At 38.7% G+C, this 12,502-nt stretch overlaps 1 protein-coding gene across 3 annotated transcripts in view; it reads left to right on the top strand.

Annotated features, from left to right (window-relative positions):
- Positions 1-12,502, top strand: part of LOC124132926 (beta-1,4-mannosyl-glycoprotein 4-beta-N-acetylglucosaminyltransferase-like) — a 96,121-nt gene that overhangs the window by 15,450 nt on the left and 68,169 nt on the right. For all 3 annotated transcript variants that reach the window (XR_007221885.1, XM_048398458.1, XM_048398457.1), the window contains exon 2: positions 4,380-4,450. The gene's annotated coding sequence lies outside the window, so the exon portion shown is untranslated. The remainder of the gene's footprint in view (positions 1-4,379; positions 4,451-12,502) is intronic.

The following is a 12,502-nucleotide window of genomic DNA, read 5'->3' as shown; positions in this document are numbered from 1 at the left end:
GAGGGTGAGTTGGAAGGAGAGGGAAGGGGAGAGAGAAGGAAAGGGAGAGGGGGAGGGAAGGGGAGGAAAGGAGAGAGAGAAGGAGAGGAAGAGGGGGAGTACAGGGAAAGGGAGGGAGTGAGAGAGAGAGAAGGAGAGGGAGAGGGAGGATGGGAAGGAGAGGGAGAGAGGGAAGGAGAGGGAGAGGGAGGGGAAGTAGAGGGAGAGAGAAAAGGAGAGAGAGGGAGAGTGGGAAGGAGAGGGAGAGAGAGAAGGAGAGAGAGGGAGAGAAGGGGAGGGAGAGTGGGAGGGAAGGAGATAGGCGGTATTATGAACGCTACTCTTTCCTCTTTCTCTTCAGACAGAGACTGTTTGTATACAATGACATGGTAGTGCTCACGCACCGTAACAAAAGTAATGACTGCTGTCAGACGAGTCACAAAAAGATTATTTTGAATGTCATCGTTACATGTAGTTAAGCACAGTTGAATACCGTGGCATTGTCCTACTTTTCGGATTGACGAGGTCGTCGCGCGCCGGTAAGAACATGCAACCACACGAGGGAAAATATCTCCCTTTCCCCTGTCAGGGGATGAAAGAAACATGTTATTTCACGAGACACATGGAATATCGTGTTTGTTATATACTTTTTGTGAAGTTGTCTATCGGAACATTAAATTATTTCATTACAAATGTAAAACCTTGAAACGTCATTTCTCCCTTCCTAACGCACAGGACGGTTCGCCATCCCTTGTATTTGCAGCTAAAAAAATGAAAAATACAAGCAAAGGTAAAAAAGTATTTAGGGTCCCGAGATCTCCGTTGGAAGCGAAAGAATACACGCTGGTCAAGTAACAAAAATGGCGCTTTGCGAAACGAACAGTCTCAATTAAAAGTTAAAATAGAAATTAACAGTTTATAACGAAACAATTTCGTGAGAATAACAGATGGAATGAAGCGCTATTAAATCCATAAATCATCATCTGTCATTTTGTTTCCTTGTCAATGTGGAACTAACGTAAACAGGAAGTCAACAGTTTGTGTTCGGTCAGACACTTACGATAAAGGGAGACAATTTGAGGGGAGGTAACTCTTGTGTGACAATAGTTCTCTCAAAGTGTTATTTTCACAGCAGTGAAATATTGCAAGGAAAACATCACTTTTTCAAACTTTGGAAAACTCAGTCTTTCACATTAAAGTATAATAAATAAAGTGACCGTCAATTTGTCATAATTAAAGTCACTCCGATCCGAACTCACACTGAAATTACTGTGTGACTGTGGAATGAGTGGGTGTGTGAGGATATGACTGAACTGAATCGGGCCTATTTGCACAAAGCGATCTTAGCACTAAGATGATCTTAACTTCCATACTTTGACATAGGATCACAATAGTCGTAGCGCTAAGATCGCATTGTGCAAGTGGACCCAGAACTGTATATACAGTAAACTACGGTTATAACGAACTCAAAGGGACTACTAATTTTAGTTCGTTATAACCGTAGTTCGTTATAAGTACATATACAGCATGACTACAGCAAGTAGTCGGGACCAAAATGTAAGTTCGTTATATCCGTCAGTTCGTTATAAGCGTGTTCGTTATAACCGTAGTTTACTGTATCTGCTTTTGGTTATAACAAATAAATACATATGGAATATAGTGTAATACAGTGGATTTCTAACATACCTTTTCAAAATGAAACCATAATTTTATAGCAAAATTTTGACAATTTTCTTTGTGTATCGAATTTTGAGCTATTTAAGAGATAGTTTATTTGTATAGATTTGGTTTAACACAAAACTCTTTATGAACAAAACATTTCCGATTGTTTTCAAATGCTTGACATACAAATAGGTAGAACACGTCCCATTTTAATTCTGGCAAACCATTTGTTCAGAAACTCCCCGCGCTGTGGCCAGTCTCACTACACAAAGGTATTTACAAAATCCAATATGCTGTTATATTTGTACATACCAGGGAAGCAGAAATGAAAAAAAACCTCAAAATTTAAACAGTGGCCCATGGGCGAGAATACTTTCATTTGCTGAAAACTCATGATTTTGTTGTTTTGCAAATAAAAAATGTGAGTCTACGAGTATCATGACACACGATGCAATCTAAAAATGGCTCGCATATGGGCGAGAATATAATCATTTGCTAAAAACTCATGTTTTTGTTTTGCAAATCCATGTAGGTGTGACTACAAGTATCATGACACATCAATGACATTCAACTCATTTTAAACTTAATTCAACTGATTTATAGCGATATCAAAATATTGCGTCTGTTGACGAAAACGATTAGGCCCATGGCATCAAACCCTTCTCGCCAAAACCTGGTGATTTTCGGTGATCCAGCCACATAATTTTCACCGCCCAATGGAACCGGTTTTGTGGGAAAATCGAGACAGGTTATTCTCTGGTATTAACGTTTTATCTTAGTAAAACTAAGCTTTTTAATTTACCAAATCACAAATGTGTAATTAGAAATATCATGACACATCATTGAAATTCAACCAAGTTTTAGCTGTTTATACTACGGTTATAACGAACTCAAAGGGACCACTAATTATAGTTCGTTTTAACCGTAGTTCATTATAAGTATAAATACAACATTTATACAACAAATGTCCGGGACTAAAATATAAGTTCGTTGTATCGGTCAGTTCGTTATAAGCGTGTTCGTTATAACCGTAGTTTACTGTACTGCTCACGACAAATGTGCACACATAAGTATCACGCCATCTCAACTTTGATTTTCAACTTTTTAAATTGGAATATGTAACTGGAACTTCATAGGATATGGGTGTCGTGAGTTTGTTATACGTTTTGCAAAGTGTTGCGGCAACAGATTGTGAAAATAGGTCGTTAATCATAACATACAGACGTTTATCTAGAGGCCCCATAGAGAGAAAAGCTGGTTCAAACTGATCATATGAATATGAATAGATCATATAAATATGCATAAAATGGGTACATGACAAAAACGTGACATTCATCTTCAACAGTGTTAAAATTAAAATGTTTACGTAAACGGTTTTCTAGCGGGGTTTGGGGGCGGTCATAACGGCCAAGCTCCACTTCAAGAGGAAAGGTGGGACATCGAAAATACTGCGTTTTTCCCTCGAGGAAATATGTTTCACATATTTTTAAGGAAAGGAAAGATTTTTAAAGAAGACGAGAGGTGCGCAGTTTGTTACCATTAGGCTTACCATTGCCTGGCCACAAGTAATCTTACCATTTATCAGTGTCCCTTTGTAACTATTCATCCTTTATGCTGGCAAAGCTTAACGACATGTTTGTGATATCAATGTCAGGGGGCACGGGTTGCCCAGTCGTCTAAGGCGTCGCGATTTGCTGTGCAGAGTTGGGCACGCCAGAAACCTATGATTGTGGGTTCGAATATATTATATTTCACCGAAGTAGTAAACGTCCGAGACCTGCATCACTTCGGGCTTTCCTCCCACATTAAGCTGACAAGCCGCGATATAACTGGAATACTGTTAGAAGCGGCGTTAAACCCAACTCACTCACTATCACTGTCACCACGTGCAAGTAGAGCTGTGACACGTTTTACCCAAAAATTAAAAACAGTGGTTGATCACTTGAAAAGGTTACATAAAACTTTACGTTTGGGAGACAGGGATTGTAGTCTACGCCAAAGCGAACAATTCCTTCTTGTTAATAAAAAACACGAAGACCATCCCATGCTCATTGTAGTAAAAGACATATTAAGTTTACCTGGGTGCCGTTGTACAAAGCGATCTTAGCCCTTAGGTGATCGTAACTCTCATACCTTAACATAGACTTACGACTGTCGTAGCGATAAGGTTGTTCTGTACAACGGCACCCTGCTCATCAATCACGAGGCGTGGTTGGATTATACCTATCACCCTAAGTTCGTCCCGCTCACCAACAGCGAAACGAAGACAAAGAAGAAAAGTTTATTCTCCTAAATCACAGGTAGTTTCACAGAGAATATTCAGCGCTTTATGGATCAGATGTTTGATAAATCATTTACGATTAACTAATACCGTAATATATTCATACATACATCGACCTCCTCTGATATGTGTAGCTTTTTGTATCATAATTGGCTTGTAAATACATTGTATTAGGAAAAAAAATCTTTCTTGAGTTGAATATTTACAGAAATATTGAGGTAACATGAGATTTCTTAAGTGACAAAGACTTGGGCATTCCAACAGAAAGTGATACTCGCCGCCCACAGCTGAATAACATAATGTACACGTTCGTTTAGCATGGTCAGGTTTATGCCCCCTCTCGGTTTCTACCGGTAAACTATGGCTAGATAGTCCAAAACGTGTGAACCATGCTGTTTGTTTATTTGGCAGAATAAGTAGGTATCATAGTACTGATCTTTTGATGAATTATTTACAGATGCGTTCCATTGTTGGAGAAACTGGTGAAAAAGCACACGTTTAAAAGACGGCCTTAACTGATATTATCAGGTACGTGTTGGGAAGTCCAGACGTAAGGGAACCGGTGTCACATAACCTATCTTTGATAGAGGTTAGAGGTGATACCTGAGGGAGGATAACTTATTTGACAAGCGACCAGGCTTTAGCAACATTTTAATTCATAATAAGATCATTCTAACTTTAACAATAATTGCTTTGGTGATATCTGCGAAGTTCATCGTAGACAACATAATAAGGGTTGAAGAGTTTAACATTCAGTATATAAATTTATTTACAAAATTTAATGTGCAAGCATTCTGTCAGTTTTTTTTCAAACCCCCAAACGTCCGAGCCATACAGTAACATCGGTTGTTTAAGCTGATCAAATAGCTTTAATTGGCAATGAAAAAGTACTTCTAACATTCGGACCTTTTGTCATACTGCATACATTGCTCTGGAGGCTTGGCCAAGAAGCCGCCCTATGCCTTTACAAAAACGACCATTCTTGCTGAACAGTGTACATGTACCTGGGTAGAAATACTCCATTACCACATCAATACATGTATCTTCAAATTTCCCTTGAGAAAACTACAATTTTAGATTTGGAGACATTTACCTTAAGTTTCCACATTCTACAATATTCAGAGAAAATTGTTCATGCATCTTGAAGATCGTCCGCTGATTCATCAAATATAACAGTATCGTCAACATATAACAGAATAATAAGTTTAATATTTATTAACACGTCCCATTTTAATTCTGGAAACCCAAAAGTCCAGAAACTCTACGGTCTTTGCCGACTCTCGGTTAAAGGTATTTACAAAATTAAACATGCCGTTTTCATGGGAACATACCAAGGAAGAAAAAATGAAAAAAAAATTGTTTAAAAACTCAATATTTAGACTATGTCGCCCATGGGCCTGCCCATGGGCGAAGTGTGGCCCATGGGCCTGCCCATGGGCGAAGTCTGGCCCATGGGTAGGCCCATGGGCGAGAATATGTTCCTTTACTTAAAACTCATGTTTTTGTTTCGCAAATACATTTAATGTATTCATTCAAGTATCATGACACAAAATTTAACTCATTTTAACTTAATTCAACTATTTTATAGCGATATTGAAATATTTCGCCCATGGGCGAGAAAAAGGTTTGGCCCATGGGTAGGCCCATGGGCAGGCCCATGGGCGAGAATATGTTCCTTTACTTAAAACTCATGATTTTGTTTCGCAAATACATTAAATGTATTTATTCAAGTATCATGACACAAAATTTAACTCATTTTAACTTAATTCAACGATTTTATAGCGATATTGAAATATTTCGCCCATGGGCGAGAAAAGGGTTTGGCCCATGGGCGAGAATATTTTCCTTTACTTAAAACTTATGTTTTTGTTTCGCAAATACATGCAGGTGTTCTTACTATTTTCATGGCACATAATGTAACTCAATTTTACTCAATTCAGCTATTTTACAGATTTATTGAAATATTTGGCCCATGGGCGAGAAAAGGTTTTGCCTTTGAAATCCTTGATTATTATATCATGCCAGAGTTCTGAAATTCAGTGACAATGTTGCTGAACAGTAGAATCTGATGGGCGTATTGTGCAGAACCTGTTTGACACTATGGGTTCCAGGACCACTAACACTCTGAGCTGAGAAAGTTTGGTCCCAACCGCACCCAACATCTTTAATGAACCCGGCCTTATCTCTCAAAACGTTTTGACAGTTTATCATACGAATTCATGTGCGTGTACAACATTAAATTTTAGTTAGTTTCTATTTCATTTCCCATTTTATGACCCGTTGATACATCCCACTGTGCAATTACGTGACAGGTACGCGTGCGCGTATTTTAATGGAAAGAAACTATTCGTCTTTTATTGCATAACGTTTGGCTGAATATCTTACATTCTAACGAAATCTCGAAATAATTATTTAATTACAAGCAGTGTCGAACTGACCAGTAGGAATTATGTTTCAATGCGATTGAGGAAAACGTGAGTGAATATTGTGACACTAAAGCAACTTTTAACTGCATTGTCACTTTTGGTATGAAAATGGTAATAGTTAAGAAAAACGTAGCCTTCTTATGATAATTCTCATATTCTCATTAGTACGTTGTGTCTAATTACAGTGTCGGCCTTATTTACAGGTGATTCTACAATACTTGTTGTCGGCCAAGTACAATCTGCCACACCACGCGTGAATTAACAGTTATGCAGGTGTTGCTGTGGGCAAATACCTAGCCTGTACATGTATATTTTTGTGGATACATGTATTACATATTTTCGTTGATATGTGGATATATTAAGCACCAACACACAAAAAGTTTATGAAAGATGAATTTGTGCCTTGATATATATATTCAACGCGAACGAAGCTTGTATTTTCTCCGCGATCCTGATGTGTATCATCGTTTAATTGGTCATTCATTAAAAGTATGTTGTGAGGCGATATCAAAGGAGCCGCTCAATATACACAGTGTCGTCCGTTTCGCGTGAGCTACCACCCTACCCTGTCAGTAAGAGTTATGTAATCGGTACACAAATATATTTGGTGCGATGTCAGTGTGGAAGGAGTTTGAATTACGTCCGCCAGTGGCCACAGAAAGTATAGCACCAATCAACAAGGCCAATGCCGTACTAATAACCTAGTGATTCGCGTAACAACGGCTGTCAATATGTCTGCTACATCTACCATACCATCATCCCTGTCACAACAGGCGTATTAACGGCTTATTCAAAATATTAATTGTAGAAATGTCGTTACCAGACTAACGTACGTCGTATTCAGTCCTCAACTGGATGTTACATTCCTTATATCAGTTAACAGCCCTGTTTGTGAAAATATTTACTAGAAATAAGATTTAAAGACTAATATCAATTGTAAGACCGCATTGACCATAAAACCGAATAAAATATGTCTTGGTATCATCTCTTGTGTATTTGATGATGGCAATTACCGGAAATGTTATAACGTTAGATTAAGAAGGAGAAACATTAAAGTGTTTTACAATACTTGGAAACATGAGCAATAAGATGTAGCAACATAAACATGCATGGAATAGGGAAAAAGGATGAAAACAAATTGAAAAGGATTTTAATACAAAACTATCGAACTAAATAACTTGCCTGAACAGAAGGGGTACCCAAACTTGTTTGACAGTTATTCGTGTGTTGTAGACTGTCGAATGGGACTCATGTGTGTACGTAGGGTACGCATATCTATTGCAAGTTTTAGTACTCATACACTTTCTCTTTTTGTGTTTTGTTTGTTTGTTAGTTGTATAACGCCACACTTAGCAATATTTCAGCTGTATGACGGCGGTCTGTAAATAATCGAGTCTGGACCAGACAATCCAGTGATTGACATCATGTGCATCGATCCACGCAATTGGGATACGATGACATGCATCAACCAAGTCAGCGAGCCTGACCACCCGATCCCGGTAGTCGCTTCTTACGACAAGCGCTGTCGCCCTTTTACGCCAAGAATGGTTTGTTGAAGATCTTCACGGGTCTATTGAATGCAGGGATTTGTGTAAAGTCATTCAGACAGCATACAATGCCAACTAAAAAATTATACTCAGTGTCTCCGCAAAGTTACTTACTTACTTATATTAGGAGATTTTACGTGCGCTTTCCGACTGGAGCGTATTTCGCACACGGGCCCGGCCGGGCCATTTAGTGGTATAAAAGTGGTAGCGAGAGGAGTGCAACCAAGGAGGGGGGTTTAGTGGTTGCTTATATAAAGTTTTGAAATTTTGAGATTTGGAATACATGCCTTGGGGGAGTGGTTGGGACTAAGGGAGTGTGTGGGGGTGAGTTGATGTTTTTTGGATGTTTAGTGTTGGTGGTTTAGTGAAGTTTTAAATACGGTTAATTAGTTCTGTTTTGGTTAGGTAAATGCCTAGGGCTTTGAAGTTTTCTATTTTATTTTGGGGGTTAAGGATTGCTTCTAAGGTAAGAGCGTTATTTGGATTTAGGTTGGTTTGTAATGTTGTACGTTGTGTGCGGTAGTGGGTGCAATGTAGTAGTACGTGGTCTATTGTTTCTGGGTGAGTGCAGTGTGGGCACTTCCCGTTTGCGTGTTTTTTTAGTTTTAGAAGGTGGTTATTTAGTTTGGTGTGTCCTGTTTGGAGTTTGGTGATTATTCTATCGATTTTTTTGGAGGGATGGAGGATTTTTGGTTTGGTGAGGGGTTTTTTGAGGGTTTTTAGGATTTGGGTTTTTGTGTTTTGATAGAGGTTATGCCATTTTTGGGTGATTTTACGTTTGTTTATACTTTTGATTTCTGCTTTAGATATTGGTAGCTTAAGGCTTATGTCTGGTATTTTTAGGGATTGTTTTGCGGCTCTGTCTGCGTTTTCATTCCCGTAAATTCCTACGTGAGCTGGTATCCAGATAAGTTGTATGTTTTTGCCTGCCTCTGTTAGTTTGTTTACGCTTTTGAGAATTTGGTTTATTAATTTGGGGCGGTTTTTGGTGTTTTTGTTTTGGAGGGCCTGAAGTCCGCTTAGTGAGTCTGAGAGTATTAAGATTTTTTTTTGGTTTTTGGTGTGATGGCTGTGGAGCGCCGTGGCGATACCCATGAGCTCTGCGGTGAATATAGATTGGTTGTTTGGGAGTCGGAAGGATTGAGTATTTTTGACTGGTTGGGCTATATGGACTCCGAAACCTGTGTGATTTGTGATCGGATCAGCGGATCCGTCTGTGTATATGTGACACCAATTTGGCCATTTTTGATGGATGTAAGCTAGTGATGTGCTTTTAGCTAGGTTTGGGTCGGTTTGTTTGTTTATTGTGTTGGCTAGGGATGTGTCTATTTTGGGGATTTTAAGTTTTGGGGTGAATACGTTTGATTGTTTGCAGTTTTGTTGTTGGTTTCCTATTTGGTGTTCGTTATGGTAGTTTATTATTCGTTGGGATATTGGGGTGAGTAGAGGGTGTTTTCTAGTTAGTGCCTGGTTTTGGGGACGTATGTTTTGGTTTAGCATGTTTTGGAGAAGGGGGTTGGATTGAGATGCTGCCCAGAAGTTTAGTGTTAAGTGTTGTCTACGTAAATTTAGTGGCATTTCTCCTGTAAGGGCCTGAAGTGATGTGAGGGAGGTGCCATGTTGAGTACGTGTTACTAGTTTGAGGGCTTGATATTGTATTGAATCTAGTTTTTTGGTTAGGGTTTCGTTTAGGGTATCGTATATGGCACAGCCGTAGTCTAGTTTAGATCTGATTAGGGATGTGTAGAGGCTGAGGAGGGTATCTTTAGAGGCTCCCCAGTTGGAGCCGGTTAGGCATCTTAGTGTGTTTAGATCTTTGCTACATCTGGTGGTTAGGTTTTGGACGTGAGCATCCCAGGAGAGATGCTCGTCGAAGATTAGACCTAGGAATTTAGTTTGCTTTTGAAATATGATTGGTTTATTGTTTAGTTTGAGGAGAGGGGAGGCCCGTCTCATATTTTTGTGTTTGAATACTATTCCTGTCGTTTTTTCGGAGTTTAGGGAGAAGCCCCATTTGTCTGCCCAGTTTTGTATTTTGTTTAGGGATTTTTGTAGTAAGTCCTGAGATGTTAAGATACTTTTGGAGCGGATCCATAGGGCTCCGTCATCCGCAAATTTTGAGGTGTTTATTTTGGGGGATAAGCCATCAAATAGGTCGTTTATCATTATGTTAAAAAGTGTGGGGCTAAGAATGCTGCCTTGAGGGGTGCCGTTTTCCAGGGGACACTGCTCTGACAAGGCCTGGTCTATACCCACTGTAATTTTGCGGTTTTGTAGGAAGCTTTGGATGTAGTTTACGATTTGACCTTTAAGTCCTATTTTTTTAAGTTTTTGGATTAATCCGTTATGCCATACCATATACTCCGCAAAGTAATATAGTACGGTACTTAGAGTACATGTGAGATTATACTCAGATTAGGGAGATGTTTAATCCATATAACGTGTTATTATTCTACCTAACAATGTATTTAATGAAATGAATGCTAAACAAACTTAACGGCTAAAAGGTTTCATTGAAAAAACTACCCCTAGTCTTGACTAATAAAACAACTGCAACCCGACACAGATTAAACGCAACTTGCAAACACAATCATAATCTGGTTATTCTGTATCACTCAACGAGGCCGCTTATTCTGCCCACAGTATGACAGTATTGGGCAGTTCAGTAATTAGGAGCCAAAACCAGGCAGGTACGCTGGTCACACTTGACTGGTCTGACTGATGATTAGGTCGTCTGACAATTGGGAGTGAACCATAGCAAGAAGTATCTGCGAAACTATTTGCTCCTTTTATGGGACCGATTAGTTTTATGACCATGGGCCTCGGCACAAGCGTGGTGTTGGAAGACAAGTTATACATGTACATCCGATATGGTGACTGTTTTTCGCTATTCATATTCTTAATACATTCATAATACCACAACATTTTAGTACTCCTTGAAACTTTACAATCACTTCAATATGTACAATAGATTGAACGAGAACACTTGATATATTGCAGATTATTAAATCATTGTCTCTATTATCAGCCGCTACGTTTGTATCGTTTGCATTGTACAAAGAAATATTTTATCTGTCCTTTTGCAGATTTAGCCTCAGAATGTGCTCATTCGAATTAGGAACGAAAATAATTGCTTATCATGAGTATATATGACACAGTTAAAAGTTACTTGTACACTGTAGACGTATTCACTTTAAAGTCGCATACGACCTTCGCGAGCGAGTTGAATGATCCAGGTTAATTGGAACGAAGTCTAGAAAGGGTTATAAAGTTTTGCATTTGGTAATGTGTAGGTTTGTTAAATATAATATTTTAAATTCCTTTTATTTCAATATGTAAAAACATAACTATGCGCTTAAAAACAGAGCTGACTTGATGGGAGATAGCCACCTCAGATTGTCTGTTGGACACGGTTTAACCTTACTGTGTCCTCACCCTGGTTGTTGTTACCGTTGTTATAAGGGATTAAGCATTAGCATTTTTGGTTACAGTCTGTATCACTAAAGTGGACATGTGCAGGTGAACTCTGTTCAATTAGTATATGAAATGGCCCAAAATGTGAACTCCAGACAATAATAACCTGAGGGTAAATCCACGTGCGTCTGCCTTTCCCCTCGTTCACCTTCGAAATCCTTGATTATTATATCATGCCAGAGTTCTGAAATTCAGTGACAATGTTGCTGAACAGTAGAATCTGATGGACGTTTTGTGCAGAACCTGTTTGACACTATGGGTTCCAGGACCACTAACACTCTGAGCTGAAAAAGTTTGGTCCTAACCGCACCCAACATCTACAAGTTTGTAAGATTGTAGACATCATTAAGAAGTAATTAACAGTCCCATGCTGAGACCTTTCTCAAAATTCAGACCGGTGGCAGGCTGCCAACAAAGAGAAGAAAATATCTCAACCCCGACACGAGTGTGCTCAGTCAAACAATGAACTTACGACCGGCAGAAAACAACTCCAGATGAGTATGCCGATGCTGTATCTCAGCCGTGTTGGCCTGAAAATTTAAACATGCTAATTAAATCCAAAATCGTATATTTATTTTTAATAGAAACCGTATCTTAATTTGTTCTTGCACTCTACACTTATACCGCATATTCTGCAACAGACTATAATTAATCACCTTATTATTGTCTCTCCATTTACCATGGCTGACTGCACTAATACCCTTTTAACATTGGACACCGATATCAGTATACATGTAGGCTTTTTGTTCAAAAAGGAATATGCAGGAAATTATATGTAACAATTAACTGTGTACTAATTACATGTTTGAATGTTATCAGTTTTACGTTCTGAGATACAGTGATGTAAGCATCTTCTAAAATCTTCTAAAAATATAATAAAATACAAAACTCTCTGCCGTAATTTTTTGTGGAAATCATTCGATCAAGTAAAAATGACTGCGTGACAAGACGAATCAACTATTTATACCCGATAAAAGAAACTGCCGTATTTTAGGAACAGTGCTATAACAAGACATTTGAAATTTCTAACAAGCAGATACATTAGAGACAGTGACTAGACTACAGGTACGTAATCCGTATCAATCAAAGGTGTAAAAAAACTGAAAATCATATCTGTCGGAGACGTACCAAAT

This window comes from Haliotis rufescens, unplaced genomic scaffold (genome assembly GCF_023055435.1).
Source record: "Haliotis rufescens isolate VD_foot unplaced genomic scaffold, xgHalRufe1.0.p SCAF_18, whole genome shotgun sequence".
Taxonomy (NCBI): domain Eukaryota; kingdom Metazoa; phylum Mollusca; class Gastropoda; order Lepetellida; family Haliotidae; genus Haliotis; species Haliotis rufescens.
This window is presented reverse-complemented; position numbering and strand designations above follow the sequence as displayed.